The sequence below is a fragment of the Taudactylus pleione genome, unplaced genomic scaffold (assembly GCF_031769625.1).
Source record: "Taudactylus pleione unplaced genomic scaffold, aTauple2 ptg000209l, whole genome shotgun sequence".
Classification (NCBI taxonomy): domain Eukaryota; kingdom Metazoa; phylum Chordata; class Amphibia; order Anura; family Myobatrachidae; genus Taudactylus; species Taudactylus pleione.
In genome coordinates, this window is record NW_028284611.1 from 406,800 (window position 1) to 419,905 (window position 13,106).

The 13,106-nt window shown below is 43.3% G+C and overlaps 1 pseudogene; it reads right to left on the reverse strand.

Annotated features, from left to right (window-relative positions):
• LOC148517795 (microfibril-associated glycoprotein 4-like) overlaps nt 1–13,106 on the reverse strand; it is an 89,003-nt pseudogene that overhangs the window by 33,543 nt on the left and 42,354 nt on the right.

Consider the following 13,106-nt stretch of genomic DNA (forward strand, 5'->3'; position numbering starts at 1 on the left):
TCTACTTGGCGATGGTTACAAATGGCTTTGCAAAGGTTTTTCTGGATTTGAGTGGAAATAATTCCACACATGAGAAGTGAATTTTTTGGTCCTTTGCCCAGGCATGACAACAATGGGATTTTTCCCACCATGGGCAACAACTGTTGCCTGATTTACAGTTTTTATACAAACATCCTGAACACCAATATCCTCCTCATCATCAACATCCTCATCTTCCTTGTTGTTATCACCAACTACATAAATATCCTCCTCTTCCTTCTGGTGCAATTCCACAGAAGCATCCTCGATTTCTACATCAGCATGTTGACTTGTGCTGCTCATCCCCACAATTACAGAGGGCACACAAATGGTGGAAGGAGGATCCTCTTCAAGTACAGTATTAGAAAGGTCAGGCTCACACATGGCAACCACGGACACACTTGGACTCTCCTCGGGGATCTGTGACTTTTCGGAACACACAGTTGGTTCAAGTGTCTTACTCGTTTTAACAATTTTAATTTTTTTGATACATCTACTACAAGCAGATGGGCTTAAATCTTCACAACTAGAACCACCAGTCATAAATAAAGGCCAAGGCCTTATCATTTCCTTGCCAATTCATGTAGTGAATGGCATATTGCAAATATTTTGTTTCTCTAAAGCTAACTTAGCTTTAGATTTTTTTTTAAAAGGGTAAAAGTTGATTTTACCTTCACTGACTTAAGCCCTTGGGCATCGGCCTTCATAGATGATGTTGACGGCCTTACATCATCATCATGACTATGTTATGGATGTACCCAGTAAGCACACAGAAAGATTATCTGGAGAAATGGCAGCAGGCAAGGTAGTGGGTTAATAGCTGATGCAGGTGTGTGCTGGAGACTGATGCTGAACATAATCAACTGGTGGAGATGCACAAAGTCAGTTAGGATGCAGATCTGGACTGTAGCAGGCCAACATTACAAGATGCAGGCTGGAACAATGTCAAAGCATCAATGCTGGATATGGGCTCAATTGTTGTAGGCCAGCTACTCAGGATGCAGGTAGGAATAATGTTGTACCTGCAATGCTGTATATGAACTTGGTTGTGGCAGGCCAGCTACTCAGGATTCCGGTGTGAATAATGTTGTACCTGTAATGCTGTATTTGAACTTGGTTGTGGCAGGCCAGCTACTCAGGAGCAGGTGGGAGTTTGTAGCAGAACAAGTACTTGATATAGTTGAACTGACAGGTGAATGCAGGTACTCGCTGGGACTAGGAACAAACTGGAGGAGGCACAGAAGGATGGACACAGGAACAGGGCAGAATTCAGTACAAGAACTTAGTAATATCACCAGCAGGCAGAAACTGACTTGAATCCCTAATGAAGGGAGATGTCTCCTGTGATTGGTCCATCAATCTGAGGGCAGGTAACGAGACTACCAACAGGTGAGTAACTGCACATAGCAGCCAGAGTCCAGGTAGCTAGGATTGCAACTGAGAGCCAATCAGGCAGAGAGCCGCAGAAGCACATGTAACAGACTGCTGCCGGCAGCTACTAGACTGGTATGTGGATCCTGCTCTCCTGTCATGTGACTATCCTCCATACTCACTGCTTTCTTACAGCAGTGTCACCAAGCAATTATAGCGCAGCCAAATTGTGGCTAACGCACACAGCAACACAAAAAAATATATTTTTAATGCTGGAGAAGAGCACCCCTGAATGAGGCAGCAGCCCCTTGATAAATGACACAGGCAGCACCCTTGAGCAGTTATGTTGCTGATAAGTGTGGCTAATGCACACATTTACACACCCCTTTATGAAGAGCACCCCTGATGAACAGAGCACCCCCTGGACTACACAGCAGCTCCCCTTTATGGGCTGCAGTGACAAAGGAGCCACTGAAGCTCCCTTTTCTGTCTGCAGCACAGCTCTTATAGAGTATAGACAACACAGCCCTTATGGACAACAGCCCAGCCCAGCCAGCCCCTATGGACAACATCAGCTATCCCCTATGGAAAGCAACAGCACAGCCGCACAGCCCCTCCCTAGCGTCCTCTTCACTATCCACAGCTGGAATGAAAATGGCGGCGAGCGCGGGGAACCTTTATACAATCCAAAATCCGTGAGAATCCGTCAGCGGAATAATGACGTTTTGCCTCGCTTTGAGACCTGAGTCAGCTGGGAAAACCCGAGAAAGTCTTGGATCCGACTTGGATCTGCAAAATTCGGGTAGGTTCAGTTCTCTGAGAATCGAATCCGCTCATCTCTAGAAATTACATGCTCACTTACTGAGAATAAGTTGCCACTACCTAATTTTAGTCATACACTTATAGGGGTATTCAATATGGGTGCAATAACATCGTTTTTTGCGTTAATATCACACTTTTTAACGTTTTTGCGTTAATGTAACTTGTTTTACTTGTACACCCTATTCAATTTCAAAGACTTATCGCAGTTTTGGCAAGTCTTTGATAAAAAACGGTGATAAATTTTCACCATTGAATAGGTGTCGAAAAAAAGTGCAGAATTGGGGTTTAGGGGTGCAGGCTTAAAAAAAATAGCCTGCACCCCTGAGATTGACATTTAAAAAAGAACTGTGTCAAAAAAAGTAAAAAAAAAAAAATAGGGACACCCCAAAAAATTAATTTCATAATTGGGGTGCAAAAAAAAAAAAAGGGAAAAAATTGTTAAACAATAGGGAAATAGGTTCAGGGCTATTCTGCATGTATGCAGCATGTGTGTTCTAGAATCGATTATTAGCGGCAGGTGTTTTCTAGAATAGAATTATAGCGGCAGGTGCACAAATGCAGAATTTTTAAAAACTTACTTTAGGGACATCAAAATATGCTAGTACACATTTTCATGTACCCCAAATTTGATGGGACCACTTAAAAAAACGAAAAAAATAACCTAAGTGCTCTTCTGCATCACTTCTTCAGCGTCGGGAAAAAAACACCTGCTGCGGCTATTTAAAGCCCCGACTTTCAGTTAAAGGCTTAAACAGGGGTATCCATAGTGTTCCCCCATGTTTTTACAACTTTAGGGGGTCTTATTTTATGGAAAAATTCGTAACTTTATGCAAATCAAACTTCGGAGTTTCCCATTTTCGTTAATTTTATTTTGAATACGGGGATAAGCGGGAACGCGCACCATACCTTTACGCAGAAAAAAACTCAGATATGAAACGTTAACTTCGCCAGGGAAGTTAACCTTTCATATTGAATACCCCTCTATATCATCTGGAGGCTGTGTTCATCCTCTAGCAGCCAGTCACAGTAATGTCTTCCTGACATATAAGCCATCAAAGTGTAATGTAACTGGTAAAGTAAAAGAACATAAAGGAACATATGTACCCAATATTGGCACGCAGCCCGGGACTAATGACAGCTCAAACCCTGAGCTGTCATTAGCATAACTGTAACAATATGCTGTAGTGTGTTAATACAGTGTGTCCAGGGCACTATTTGGATTACTGCGAGAACATTATGGGACAAAAGGTGAGTATTGGATCTTTTTTTACAGGTACATTTATTGAATACTTTATGTTACGTGATCATCTGGGAGAAGGTGAGTATGTGTGTATGTATGGATGTAAAAAAACTTTATTTCCATGGTGTGTGTGTCTTGTGTTTTTTAAACATTTCTTTACAGGTGAACTACATGTACCAGTGAGCCCTTCATGCCCCACATGCTGGTACTAGTGGTTCTCCAAGTACCAGCATGCAGAGGAGGCTTGTTGGGACCTGCAGTTGTACTGTAAAGACAATGTTGTTAATTCTATTTTTAACATTACACCTACACTATCAACCCGTCACCCACCACCAAGGGGTGGCAGGGATACCCCCGGGCTATCAGCCCAGGCTAGGGGTGCCCTGGAGAGGGGGACCCCTTTATTTTACAGGTCCCCAACTCCCCAGGGATCCCTAGCCTGGGCTGACTAGTCAGGGCTGATGCTGCAGCTGGGGGGCCCGGTGATAGGGCATCCCTGGCTGTGGCATCATTCCTTTGCTAGAAAGGGACCAGGGCTGGTTTTAAATATACGGGGAACCCCACACCAATTTTTTACTCCATATATTTATAACCAGCTCTGTCTCTGCTGCCTGGTGCTGGTTCTTAAATTACAGTGGAACTGTACAAATTATTTTCCCTGTAATTTTAAGAATCAGGACTAGCTGGCAAGTCTGGTGCTGGTTAGTATTTTAGGAGTGAACCTCAGATCATTTGTTTTAAATAATTAACACTATTTAAACAAGTTACAAAAAGAAACATACACAAAACACAATGATTTATGTATGTTTCAGCCAAACTGGCAGCTCTGGAGGTGAGTGTTTAAAACGTCAATTTGGCAGAGAGTTTGCAGGCATCTCACCCGAGATTGTCATCTCGATTCTTGGTAAATTTGCGAGCTCTATGTTTTAGGTGAAAAGTACTTCAGAGTTTGGCCCGATGGTGAGAAGATTCAAGTTTGCTAGCTCTCCCAAGTTTGCAAGTGAGATGAGAGAAATCTCTCTGTAACTCAACCGACTTTGCCTTTAGTAAATTTGTGATTTGAAAACATGCCTCATATCACCCGAGATTGCAATCTCACCCAAACTCGATTCTTCGTAAATTTACCCCTAAGTATCTAATGACAGCTGTAGTCATACGCTGTAGTTTCTACATAAGTTTATTATATGTATCCATATATACATACTGTATATATCAGTCTGATGTAGTATTATATTGTTCAGTTAAATTATGTGTATTGCCAGGTAACAAACTATGAGTGGTATTCAATATGAAACGTTAACTTCACTGTCGAAGTTAACGTTTCATATCGGAGATTTTTTCTGCGTTAAGTCTGGTGCGCGCTCCCGCTTATCCCCGTATTCAATATAAAATTAACGAAAACGGGAAACTCCGAAGTTGGATTTGCGTAAAGTTACGAAGTTTTCCTTAAAATATTTGTAAGACCCCCCTAAAGTTGTAAAAACCCCCGTTTTAGCCATTAATTGAAAGTCGGGGATTTAAATAGCCGCAGCAGCTGTTTTTTTCCCGACATTGAACAAGTGATGCAGAAGAGCACTTAGGTTATTTTTTTCGTTTTTTTAAGTGGTCCCATCAAATTTGGGGTACATGAAAATGGGTACTAGCATATTTTGATGTCCCTAAAGTAAGTTTTTAAAAATTCTGCATTTGTGCACCTGCCGCTATAATTCTATTCTTCAAAACACCTGCCGCATACATGCAGAATAGCCCTGAACCTATTTCCCTATTGTTTAACAAATTTTTCCCATTTTTTTTTTTGCACCCCAATTTTGAAATTAATTTTTTGGGGTGTCCCTATTTTTTTTTTAAACTTTATTTGACACAGTTCTTTTTTTAATGTCATTCTCAGGGGTGCAGGCTATTTTTTTTAAGCCTGCACCCCTAAACCCCAATTCTGCACTTTTTTTCGGCACCTATTCAGTGGTGAAAAGTTATCCCCGTTTTTTAACTTCGACTATTCAAAAATGCAATAAGTCTATGATATTGAATAAACTGTAAAAGTAAAACCTGCGATAATGACGTCATAATTGCGATATTAACGCAAAAACAATGTTATCGCTCCCATATTGAATACCCCTGTGTATGTGATAAGTTATGTAATGCAAAAAATATATATTCTTGTATATGCATGAATAGCTTGTCTTTATAAATTGCGCTAAAACTAAACTATACTGGATGGTGTCTGCTCACTGGGAGGAGTGGTGAGGTCATTGGAGAACACACAAATCCAAGAAGGACAAGATGTGATCAGGAAAATGGGTATAACGTACTTATTGTGTTATCTACACCACATTACAATCGCTATTAGCATTTAGGTTTTCCCAAGGAGGCCCATACTGATTACTGATACTTGGGTGATACTTCCATGGAGGCACTGATCTGATAAAAGGATGTACAGTACACTATTTAGCCTGGGTAAATATAAGACTAGATGGGAGTTAGTAACCTGTTGTCCCTTTAGAGAGTAAAGGGGGGTTACAATTATACTATTGAATATCAGGGAGACCCCTGAATTATGGAGATATCACCAAGATTCCCGATAGATTTGGATATTTTCTTGCAAGGGCATTTACCTGTCTGCAATGTGGGCAAGAATGAGCTATCACAGTGAAAATGACACCAACAACCACCCCAGAGCTAAGAAAAGTACCCGGGTGTGTTGGCTAATCCCCACAGTAGCCCACCTTTATTCCAGAGGCATACTGTAAAAATAAATAACATGAATTTGGGAGTTTTTGTCACTTACCAGCAGGCCTAGTTTTATACCCCTCCTTAAATCCAGTAATGTTCAGTTTATACCCATCCCCCTCAGGAAAGACTGCCCAAGAAGAGATGGAGAAGGTATCATAAGTCACATAACGTGCGTCATTGTCAAAATCCTCCAGGTTAATCTGTAGACGATAGGACTTCTGTTGGGTGAGAAGGTGAATGTTCTTCAGACCTGGACAGAATGGGAAGGAGAGTTTTTACATAACCTTTTATTTAAAAGGAATAATGATGAGCCTGTGTGAGTGTGGGTGGGGGGTTCCAGGGTCTCAGGAATGTGTGAAATAAAGGAATTACCCATCCAGTACTCTCCATTTGCCCGTCCAAATCCATCTTCATACTCTATCCAATTACGGTAAAAATTCACACTTCCATCAAACCTCTTCTGGAACACCTGGAGATGAGAAGATAAAGACACTCAGGGCGAATGTGTAGGATTTCTCTCTAAATGGTCTCCCCTGACCTCTTTACAGGATACACAATAATCACACAGAGACAGTGCCCACCTCCCTGCTGGGGCATATTCACCATAACAGGTAGGCCTCCTTCTACAAGTCCTGATTCAGCAGAGGACGCAGTTGAATGGATCACACAGATTCCCGTTGTTCGGTCTCGCACACAGTTCTGCAGCAGACTGACTGTCAGTGATTCACGGTCTGCTGCCGTTTCTGTGTGAGGAGGGGGCAGCAACAATCTCTGTTTCCAAAAGCGGCGGTGTGTTGTTGCTGTTGGGGGGGTGGTGACAAGTCCAGTAACCTTGTCGGATGATGGGAGTTTTCCTGACCTCTTCTGTGCATCTGATGATTTGCGTGACCCCATGAGCCACTTAGCTGGCCGATGAGATTGCAGGTGATCCGATGTTACATTCTATAATGCAACTCGGATCAGTAATGCATACAGGATGTATTACCATATATGGTCCGGTGCATGCACATATTACCGAACATTGGGAATCTGAGTGATCCACTAATCCTCAGGGGGTGATTCAGACCCGGATGCAAAGCTGCGCACTTTCGCAGCTGTCAAGGGCAGGGTTTGCAAATTCCGCGATCGCGCGACAAGGCATAAGGACGCCCTCTATGTCTTAGAGAGCAACGGCAGAGCTAATGCACACCAGTGTAAAGACACCCCTTTTCATTTGCAGAACATGTCATCTCCAGGAAGTGTATGCAATATCAGTAACATCGAGAGCCATCGGTGACGTTCGTAGCCCTTGAGGTAGGCCATACCCTGCCGCAAGCACTGTGTTCTCTGCAGGCTGAGATACAACCAGATGATGTGTACAATGATGCCTTCATGCTAATTATGCATGCCCATGAAAACAATGCTGATACTTTAAGGTGCGTGGTTCAAAAAGGTTTGGGAACCACTGAATTTATGCAAAGTACAAAATGCTAAATTCATAGGTAGAATTAAATTAGCAGCAGTATTTCTTAGTGCAGATAATTTAGATAATCACAGAAAGGATTATCCTTGTCATTCAATTCATAATTGTGTTCTTTATAGCTTTTATTAATACCTATTTTCCACCAAAAACCCGGGTCCAACCTGGGTTTTGAACATGGGCCCTGATTCAGAGCCGGACGCTCTGACCAGAGCGCTCTCTCTGAATCAGGGCCCACCTCCATAAATATGGAGCGTCCTCCTGGACGCTCGTATAGTTGTGGGTCACCACCCACAGCATATACGAGCGTGCAGGATGATGGTCGCGATGGTCTTGACCATCGCGACCATCGCCACTGCGAGCAGAAGCCTGCGGTTGAGTTTCTCAACCGCAAGGCCAGGAGTGATTTTGGCTCTATCAGAGCCAAAATCACTCCCACTGACATCACTAGTGATGTCAGTGGGGCCGGCTTCTGACAGTAAGCGTTCCCTTGGGAATGCCTCCATCTGGCAGGCACGCCCCCGGCATGCCTACCAAAGGGGGCGTTCTGTCAATCAACATCAAAAGTCCTTCGCTCTTTGCGTCTCGCGCATGCGCACGACGGAGCTCCCTCCGTCGTGCGCATGCGCAGTGCAGACCATCGACCCACTTGCGAGCGGAGTGGGTCTGAATCAGGGACATGGTTCCTTCCAACCCAGGTCAGGCAACGTTTACACAGCACCATCAATCTGGTTACTCCCAGGTCAGCCCCGTTCACACTGATCCTGTGTCTGCCCTGCTAAACTTGTGAGGTCATAAAAAGTGGGAGGTGACTGCTCCACAACCACCAATCAGCTAATTTTAGGCATGACCCAGGTCGGATAGCCCGGGTTGCACCGTTTACACTTCACCATTACTCAGGTCCATCCTGGGTCAAACCCTGATGGCTACCTGGGTTGGATTGCTGGGTCACTTGACCCGTGTTATCTATCAGGGACCCTTTTACACTGAACTGCAACCCAGGTGACCCAGCAAAAACCCAGGTTTTTGCTCTGGTGTAAAAGGGTTATGAGATAGCTGTTTCATAATAAAGTGTGCATGTGCATAGCAGCCTGTATGTAAGCAACATAAAGTGCAGAGTTTGAAGGCAGATTTAATTAGCAACAGTATTGCTATCATTCATTAGTAACAATTTATACTGAAGTAGCTTAACTGAATCAAGTGCATTATTATTAGCAGCAATTATTGCATAGTATAAAGTGCAAAATTCATAGATAGAATTTAATTAGCAGCAGTAATGTATATAAGCTGTTCTTAAATAATAAATGACATATGTCTAGCAGCTAGTTTTACCAAATATAAAGTGAAATGTTCAAAAGACAATTAGCAGCAATTATTGCATAGTACAAAGTACAGAATTCATAGGTAGAATTTAATTAACAGCAGTTTTGTATATATGCTGTTCGCAAATGATAAAAGACATATGTCCAGCAGCAAGTCTTAGCAGAGTACCACGTGCAAGGTTCATAAGATAATTAGCAGCAGTGTTACACACAAGTGCACCATAAGGGAAAGTTAGATAACAACATATATAGGACCTCATTCAGACCCGCTCTCTAGTGGGTCGATGGTGAGGCCCTGCGCATGAGTGGCGCATGCAGTGCACAAGCCCCAAAGTGAGTGAGAACTTCACTCGCTCTGGGGCTTGCTACAAACCGGGTGGCTGTCAATGTTAATCGATAACACCCAATTTTGTAGGCGAGGAGGGGGGTAGCCGGACAAGCTGAGGGGTACCTGAAGGAACGCCTTCCGTTTGTGGGCGGCCCTACTGACATCACAAGTGATGTCAGTAGTGAAATTCCTGCTCTATTAGAGCAGGAAGCTCACTGGGGCTTGCGGCAGACGTGACCCTACCGCAAGGGTCTCGTCGCCAAGCACAATGGTCGTGGTAATTGCGACTATCACCTGGCCACCCGCTAAAGCTGCCCCAATTTAAAAATCCATTCTGTTTCATTTTTCAGTAAAGTATTGGTTAGGTCTCCTCCTCTGATGCCCATGTTGATTCTATCCAGGCCAAATGCCTTTAAAATTTTAGGGTAATTATTGTGTTTTGAATGGAAATGTCTGGCTACCAAGGAGATCTTTTTCATCCTAGCCAAATCTATCCTGGCATTCTTAATGTTGCTGACATGTTCTAAAATGCGTACCTTGAGGGCTCTGGTGGTCATCCATACATATCTAAGTCTGCATTCACACTGTAAACAGTAGATCACCCCGATGGCTTTGCAATTCATAAATTTACGTATTGTGATGATTTTACCATATTTGTCCTCTACCTTGTTTGTTTTTAGAATGAAGGTACAGGCTTTGCACTCACCAAAGGGGTATGCTCCAGTAAGTTTGGGAGTTTTCTTGCCAGTGTTCTCAAAGTGACTGCATACCAAATGGTCCTGGAGATCTTTGGATCATCTCCAACTCATTGCGACTTGAGTTCCAAGATGAACTTTGAGATCTGGGTCTGTGAGAAGAATTGGCCAGTGTTTCTGTAAGATATTCTTTAGCTCTCTCCAATTTCGGTTATAATCTCCAACAAATCTGATCTATACAAACTTTCTTTGCAGTAAATCTGGCACGTTTGATCAAATGGTTGCTATAACTTCTATTTCATGGTCTGATGATCAATTCATCACATTGCTTCTGAAAAGTGAGTTCATCTGAGCAATTGTGTCTTAGGTGTAAAAATTTGCCTTTAGGAAAATTGCTCACCATTAGAGTGAAATGACAACTAGTCTGATGCAAAAGGCTGTTCATGGCAGTCTTTTTTCTGTCTAAATCTATGGACATCTTTTTCAATCTTAAGATCCAAAAAGGGAATACAGGTATCACTTATTTACCATGTTAATTCTAAATTTAGTTGGTTGTTGTTCAGAAAGTGCACAGAATCCAAAAATGCTTGTTTACTGCCACTCCAAATTACAAAAATGTCATCAATATATCTGAGCCATTGCTCAATATATTGAGTATGAACGTCATTTTTGTCCTCAAATACCACTTCTCTCTCCCACCAGCCCAAGAAAAAATCAGCGTACGTCTGGGCACCGGTCAATCCCATCGCCATGCCCCTCATTTGTAGGAAAAATTTATTTTGAAGGGTGAAATAATTCCTATGTAAAATTAAGTGTAGTAACTCCACTAAAAAATTGGAGAAATCTTTGTCACCTCTCATGTCCAAAAAGTATTTTACCACTCTCAACCCATCTTCATGCTGGATGGATGTGTATAAGGATTCCACATCAATGGAAATTAAAAGATGATGGTCTTCCATCTTCACTCCATTTAGTATTTGGAGGTATTTAAGGTATGAGGGCAGGGTAAGTACAAATTTCCTCAGATGGGTATCAACAAAATGGCTGGCTTGTTCAGTTAGGCTGTTAATCTCTGAGACTATTAGTCTGCCCAGGGGATTTTTTTCATCTTTGTGGACTTTAGGGAGTACATAGAATGTCGGTGCTCTTGGATTTTTGACTTGTAGAAAGTCAAACTCTTACTGAGTAATAGTTCCTCCCTTTAATCCCTCATTAATAAGTCTATTATATGATATATTAAAAGTTGTTTTATAATTAATACTTATATAGGCTATAAGAGTCCTCCATTATAGAGTCTTGTGGGTCATTTACTTTGATCTTCTTTTTGCATTGCCCAACTGTATTTGTTCCTTACTGTATGCTTCCTCTCCTTCCCTGAATCTTATATGAAGCTCACTGTAAAGTTCAATATTTAACCTAGATTTCCATAGCAATACTGCCTTAGTCTCAGGGCTGGATTAAAGGGGGGATGACAGGGGTGGTTGACCCTGGGCCCCCACACATCAAGTGCCCCCACACTCACCAGGGGTTAAAGTGGGATGGAATGGTAGATGGAACCAGTTCTGCCTCTTCCAGCCCACCTAACCCTGGCACCAAAGGGAGACTCCATTAGCTGGGCACCCACTGAGATTTTGTTAACAATGGGTGCCCGGCTCCGTACCCACAGTGCCAGTGGAGGCCATTGCTCACACCTGAGCTCTGGCTTCTGGCTCCTGCAGTGCACTATGGGAGAGACATCATGACATCTCTCCCATAGTTTCCCATAGTGGCAAAAAAATGGGCGTGGTCACTTAAAAATGGAGCGTGTCAACATGACACACCCCTGTATTTTTACACTGAACATTCCTATCCATATGCACCATAACCCCAGTAGTGCACCTTATACAGTACCCCCAGTATGCAGTTGTGGTCCCTCTAATGCAGGCCCATAGTAGTGCCCCTTATACAGTATCCCCAGTAGTGGTCCCCCTTATACAACCCCCAATTAGTTCCCCTTATTCAGTGCCCCATGTAGTGTTCCCCTTTATGCAGTGCCCACAGTAGCAGTCCCCACAATTCAGTGCGCCCTGTAGTGGTACCCCCTTATGCAGTGCCCTTTATATAGTGCTCCCAGTAGTAGTCCCCCCATGCAGTGCCCCCAGTAGTGGTCCCCCTTATGCAGGCCCCCAGTAGTGATCCCCCCTATCCAGTGCCCCCTGTAGTGGTCCTTCCTACTATTGCCCCCAGTAGTGGTCCCCCCAGTTCAGTGCCCCTAGTAGTAGGCCCCTTTTATAATGCCCCCAATACTAGTTCTCCCCCAAGTAGTAGTCCCCAGTAGAGGTTCCTCCTCCCAATTAAGTGCCCCCAGTAGTAGCCCCCCCAGTAGAGGTTCTCTCAGTAATGGTCCCCCCAGTAGTAGCTACCCCCCTCTCCTGTTGTGCCCCGACCCCCAGTAGAGGTCCCCCCTGTAGTAGCCACCTCCCTCCCCCGTTGTGCCCCGAGTAGTGCAGACAGGTTTTAAAAAATATATATACAAATATACTTACCTGAATACATGCTGCTGCTCCAGACCGCAACACCGCTCCCGCGGCCCCACCCACCAGTCCTCCTGGGCTGGCGCACTCAGCATTATGGGAGAGATGCCATGATGTCATGACATGTGTCCCATTACCCACTGCAGGAGCTGGACGGAAGCCCGGCTCTTGCAGTGGGTGCATAGCAGTCAATGAGAGTCTGTCTGACTCTCATTGGCTGCTGATTCACACACACATCGCCGCCGCTCGGTGGTGATGTGTGTGCAGCAGCAGCCAATGAGAGTCTGTCTGACTCTCATTGGGCCTATTTTTGTTCCTACAGTATTAATAACCTCAATAACATTTATTTCCACTCATTTCCAGTCCATTTTGACTGGATTTTTTCATCTAGTTAAAGGACCAAATGTTTGCATCCAGCTTGCTTGCTTAAAACTGATTGATATAATTATTAATCGAGTTGGGGACTGTGCAAAGATGATTTTTGGGATACCCTTGAGGATTGAAGGATTGATAGTTGATAGTGCAGCTCCTGGTTGTAAAATTGATAATAAATGAATTAAAAACAATTAAAAAACAATTGGTGTAGCCCCTGGCTGAATATTTAATAA